Genomic DNA, 6,000 nt, shown 5'->3' on the forward strand with positions numbered 1-6,000 from the left:
TCATTTCTGCACTAGTGATCATGCATAGGCTGTTTGTCTGTGGTGTAACAACATCTTCAAATCTATCAGTATAATATTACTTCAACATGGTGTAATTTTTCTATATTAATTCATTGAAAACGTCATACATAGACCCAAAATCACTTTTCTTTCATGTTTCTCCATAATTTGTAGCCCTTCATATTCTCCCTCGTCATTTTTGTTGTGCAGGCATCGTGACTGAGTAAAATAAGAAGCACTTAAGTAACCTCATCGAGGGTACTTAAGTTTGTCGTCTTCAAAGTGTAGTTTGGTAGGTATTACTTAATTATTTTGCCCAGACTTAAGTGCTACTTGTGAAATATTTCGTCTGCCAAGTGTACTTAGCGATACTAAGTATTTTTTATGGTATGGGCCCAGGCCTGTGCACCCCTACCCCCTCTCCTGGTTTTGGCCCAGCCAGATATTTCCCCCTCGCTGAAAGTACGGTTTATACTTTTCATTACATAACAGGCCCTAATACAGATAACAGTTATTCTTTTGTTGTGTTGGAAAGCCTAAAGATGTAGCTACTGGTAGCATTCTTTTGTTCTCTGGCTGCAGATTTGTAAACTTACAAATTTATGTAGAAATAAGCATGTGAATACTATATTGTGTTAATTCATGAAGAAATTGGAACCTCATGAGGAAGTAAAATATAATATTAAATACAGCCCCTCTTCTGTTTGACTTATTTTGCATTATGTTATCAATTTCTTACGATATAGTGTATAGTGCACATGAATATTTGGTAGCTGTATTACTATTTTATGGTCCCAGTCAAAGGGAGATTTATTTTAATATATTAGTCACAAAAAGTAAAAGATTGTCACCTGCAGTTTGCACCAGCAAGACATGTTTACAGTTAGGCGTGCCATTGCCAGACATATGAGCCTATAATGTGTACTGGTGTGAAAGTACCGTAGATCATAAGCCTTTTCTTTCTTGTGTTTTTTCATCCAGTGGTTCATCCGTTTACCGATTTCCTATTGCAAGCTTATCTGTTTCAAATTCATGGGAGGTTAAGAAACTTGTCTTGTAGGGCTCCCATCTTTTGTTCATTCATGAGTGTTAATTTATTTTGTTTTTACAGTTACTAGAACACCATTTTGTACATTTTCTACTACCTTAATACTGTACATCATAATTCTCAGTGACTAGATTGTACAGTAGGAGTATATGGCATCAAATATAGCAGGGAAAACTCTGAAGGGGAAGAAGAAATAATTTGTTTCTGATCAAGAACATTTATCTAATCTGTTTTTGAAAGAACGTAGCAAAGGAGCAGTAACTACATGCTCAAGGAATGTGTTTCAGTCATTCCCAACTCTCACACCAAAGGAATTAGCTCAAACCAGGGTTCTCCAGTAACCTCTTTTCAGTTTACATGTACCGGGTATTGGTTCTCTTGCTGGCTGCAGTTTACTCAAAGAAGACATCCTTGCTAACATTCTTCATCCCAGTAAGGATTTTATAAATTTTCAAGTAAATCTCCTTGGCTTCTCTTCGCTAGAGTTGTCAGCCTGTCTTTCACACCTGTCTACATATTCCAGGTCTCTGAGCTCTGGTACAAGTCTTGTCATCCTTTTTTGTACTTTTCCAGTTCCAGTACGACCTCCTTTTCGTATGGGGACCAGCTTTGTACCACATATTCCAAGCGGGGTCTTACCAATGAACAATACAGTGATTTACACTAGCCAACATCCTTGTATGAAAAGCTCCTTCTTATTAGACCAACCATTCTGTTTGCTTACCACCTAGACTTAAGTTCCCTTCCATTCATTTCATAGACAAAACCAAGATTTCTGTGGTCCATGTGGTCTGTGGCACATTTCACAGCCCTAAATTTTAACAGCCATTTCTTACTCCAGTTTCCTAGATTGTTCAAGTCTCTTTGCATAGCTTGTAGATCGTCCATGCTGTCGATCCTGTTGTCTTGACATCGTCTGCAAAGAGAGGGGCTGGACATTCTAACTCGTTAGCTACCGTAGGTCATTAATGTAAACCAAAAATAAGGCTGGCCTCAGCATCGATCCCTGTGGGCGGCATTCCAGATGTACAGTAACGTATTTCCACCATTTGCTCTCGACTCGTTAGGAACGATTTTAACCAATTTTAAAATTTTACACCTAACTCCATGTCTTGTGTTTATCAACAGTCTCCCCGACTGCCTGCGTTGTTTACCAACCATCGCTCGGACTGGATGCGTCAAGTGTATCAAGCATACTAAAATGTGTGCAAAAGAAAACACTAATTAACAGTGTCAAAGCTTTGGAAACCTTAGCAGTTTAACCAAACCTAAGCTATCCTGATCTAATGTGGCCCAAGCTTACTTGGGGGAGCTTTGCCTCCCCAGACCTCCCCATACTTTTAACCTAACCAGACCTAACCTAATCCATCCAGAAGGAAGTTACTTTAATACGCAGGAGGATAAAGAGCAGCTGCAGCCAGAAGGAGCTCGTGGAATGCAACTTCTTGCAGTTTATTGTGTCCTGGATAAGCAAATGGCTGCATATTAAAGGAAGAAGTTGCTGTAAATTACTGCAAATAACACACAATTCCATCAAAGTAATTGTATACTCTGGACATGCCAAAAGTAAAATGTTCTTTCTCAGTGTTTGACATCCAGCGATGGGTGTGACGATGGCAGAATATTTACATATTCAAAATCCTAAATAACAGTCATCAGAGGTAGCTTTTAAAAAAGCCCCAGTAGGTATGGTAATCCAGGAGAGGTGCCAGTTACCCTGTGAAAGACTCATTTCATAGAAAATTTGGAAAGGCTGTGCCCATTTGGTAAAGAATTGATTATTCAGTATTGGTAGTACGAGATGAATGCATTTATGTGGGCTCTTCGCATCAGAGAAATCTTGCTCTGGGAAGATGAGTAAAATTAGGCATCAGACACATGTGGTTTAAGAAATGAAAATACCCGTTGTGGGCCAAAGTCAGGTGGGGACTAGGCTGTACAGTACCCACATTCTCTTAGCCTTTCACAAAGTCCTGATTCAGTTTTTCCTTTTTGGCAGGATGTTCTGAGTAGGTGCTGATTCAGAAGCCACACCTCAGTGAATCAGCAATGACCCTCAAACGAAGACCTCTGGCTGATACTCAAAACTGTTCACCAAGATGGGCCGTGCAGTGTAGTGAAGGATTTTATGACCACCTCTTTAAGGCATGGCAGTGCCTGTGCATTTCTGCTTGTGAGATGGGTAAGGAGTTTCTTTTTCACCCACCTCCTTTCCCCCGGGGGCCCCCCCCCCCCCCCTTTTTTTTTTTTTTTTTTTTTTTTTTTTTCTAACCCTGTCTGCTACATACTATAGTGCTATCGCACTCCTTAGCTTTGTGACCCAATTATTGTAGAATTTTGATATGCCAAAGAATATTTTTACTTTCAGGCAGACAATTTTGTCGATAAAAGAAGAGTTTTCTGATTAATTTTCGTGGTTCATTTGATTTTGACTCATTTCTTTCGGAATTGCATTGTTTCCCTGTTTTTCTTGCCCTCTCTATCCCTCTGTTGAGTGTGGGAACCCATGCAGAGAAAAGAAGCATTTTCACTGAAAAATGATGGTTAATATCAAATTAATAATATAACAAATCAGAAAACCCATGTTTTATCATAACTTAACCTAACTGGGTGCCTTTGTTCCTAAGACCCCCCAAAGCATTAATTTAACCTTATCCAACCCAGTCAGTCTTCATGGAAGAAAAATGAGACAATGAAGTTGGCAATTTTAAGCATTAATCTAACTTCATCAAACTAAGGAATTGGTAAAGGAAAAGGTTTTTGCTATTGATGAGAGGAATCCATAGAAAACCTAAAACTGTGTACCCTGTTTTTGCCAGTTAGTAATTATAAGAAATACAGCACACCCTTGTCATACAGTCACTATAGTGTACCCTGAGTCACAAAAGTATCGGTGCACAACATGCGTGAAACATTTGGGACCACAGAACGAAGGTCACTGAAATATTAGTATCCGACCTACCACACGTTGGTGGCCCTGATGTCTGGAGGTATCATATATCGCCAGCTATTAATATCCTCTTGCAAACATGTAGCAATTGTAATGTTTATATAGACAGACACCGATGATACACAATGAGACATTGGTAATGTCAGCAGTTGTTTGAACCTTTTCGGTTGGCATCGCATCCCTTGTGCACTGATACTTTTTTGATCGAGTGTACAGTCATTTGCTTATGAGATCAATAAGAATTTAACTTTTTTGTTCTTATACAGTTACTGTGGTGCCTGATGTCTCATTACCAGTATGTGATCTTTTTCTTGTTTACGTGATTACAGCACAAAAATCATGTAACGATTGGTTTTAAAAAATGCGTCGCAGTCATAAAATGAGGGTGTGCTGTACCCAGCAAAGCATCACAGGATCAGCAGGTTGAAAAGTAGTTGAATATCCAATAATGAAAGTAGTAGAACTAAATTAGTTTGAGAAAAAGGTGTATATTGATTTTATATCATGAAAACTAAGAAACAGTGTGCACTAAAATGTGTGCTTAAGTGAAATATGGTATTCTGGCCAGCAAATTAGGAGAGTTCGCCATCTAACCAAATCTCACACAATAAATGGGACCATAATGGTAAAGTTTTACACTTTATTTATTTTTATTTTTATTTCCACTTACTCGATGTAGTGCTGCTCTCGGGTGTCTGCCCTTTCCTCTCCTCCATCCTTCTTTCCTTCCATCCCCTTCTGTCATTCTTTCCATCCATCCTCTTCTGTCATTCTTTCCTTCATTCTTTCCTCATCCTTCTGTCTGTGGGTGACCTTACACCCCCTCTTCTGTATTTCTTTCCTTCATTCTTTCCTCCTCCTCCTGCCTGTGGGTAACTCTACACTGAGTGACAAGCCAAGTGGTTTGCTGTACACCGGGAAACCATTTAATATGCTGGGTGGTAACCATATAACCAATTTTTGGCACCTGATGTTTAGTGGGTATTTACAGCACTCCAATCATTTTGAGCCGGTGAAGGTTTATATCCAAGGGGTGGTTGGGGTTTATTGCTCACGTAATGCCACTCAGGGATGAGTGAGGCTGGTCACTTTCATCTCAAATGTCAGGACCAACTTGCTTAGCCCCGGGCTTCTACGTTCCTCATGGGGCAACATAGGATTGGATGATGGATGGATGGATGCACTTGCATTATATGTGAAGTAATTCTAGATATTTGAACACATGGCACGTTTTCCATAGATTGATCCTTTTCACAGGCTGATATCTGAAAGCATCAGCCCATGAAGGACGACACCAAGAAGAAGGCTGCAAATTTTGGCTGAACTACGTCATTCATTTTTGTCGGGAGATACTGCATGGGGAAGGAGTCGTTTCCTTGACACCTGCATTATGGAACCTTCGTGGAAGGAGTGAGAAGGTGAGTGAAGTTTACACCCCGCAGCTTTTACCCTGAATGAATGTATGGGAATTGTAAGGCTTGATGATTGAAAATGTTGATGATAATGATTTCTGTATTTTCCACTTTCTGGATCATAACTACTCAATGTATAACAGTGAGAAGAGAATTGAAGATGATGATGATACTAATAATGATTTTTGTCGGCAGATGAAGAAGCGGATCCCAAATCTCATCTTGCCGTCTTGTTGTGACTTAAAGATTCGCTGGGATTTGATGGAACATGCTGACAGCCAGTCCATGAGAGTGGAAGAAGATAGGAGAAACCATTATTCTGGAGTGGTCTAACTTGGGCTGCTACTGCTGCTGATGGATGGAATTGCAAGAAATTTATCAGCACCTAAACATCTGCATCCATTCATTTTGCTGTGATGTTAAAGGTAAACCAGATATCTTTTTCATATGCTTTGTAGATGCGGGCCTGGTCAGTCAGGCACACCCCAAGAATTTTTATCAGCAAGGTATGTCACTCAAGCAAAGGCTCATATGATATGTCAGATTATTACCCTACGAATTTTCAGGCGTAAGGTTCTTCACTAGCAAAG

General features: G+C 39.7%; 1 long non-coding RNA gene across 1 annotated transcript; it reads left to right on the forward strand.

Moving 5' to 3' along the window:
- Window positions 1-3,064: 3,064 nt before the first annotated feature.
- LOC145396852 (uncharacterized) lies at window positions 3,065-5,785 on the forward strand. Its single transcript, XR_013896842.1, has 3 exons — window positions 3,065-3,230; window positions 5,256-5,416; window positions 5,606-5,785. It is a non-coding gene; the product is annotated as an uncharacterized LOC145396852 (long non-coding RNA).
- Window positions 5,786-6,000: the final 215 nt, after the last annotated feature.

The sequence above is a fragment of the Coenobita brevimanus genome, chromosome 39 (genome assembly GCF_032717465.1).
Source record: "Coenobita brevimanus isolate Jiangsu-jjx chromosome 39, ASM3271746v2, whole genome shotgun sequence".
Taxonomy (NCBI): Eukaryota; Metazoa; Arthropoda; class Malacostraca; order Decapoda; family Coenobitidae; genus Coenobita; species Coenobita brevimanus.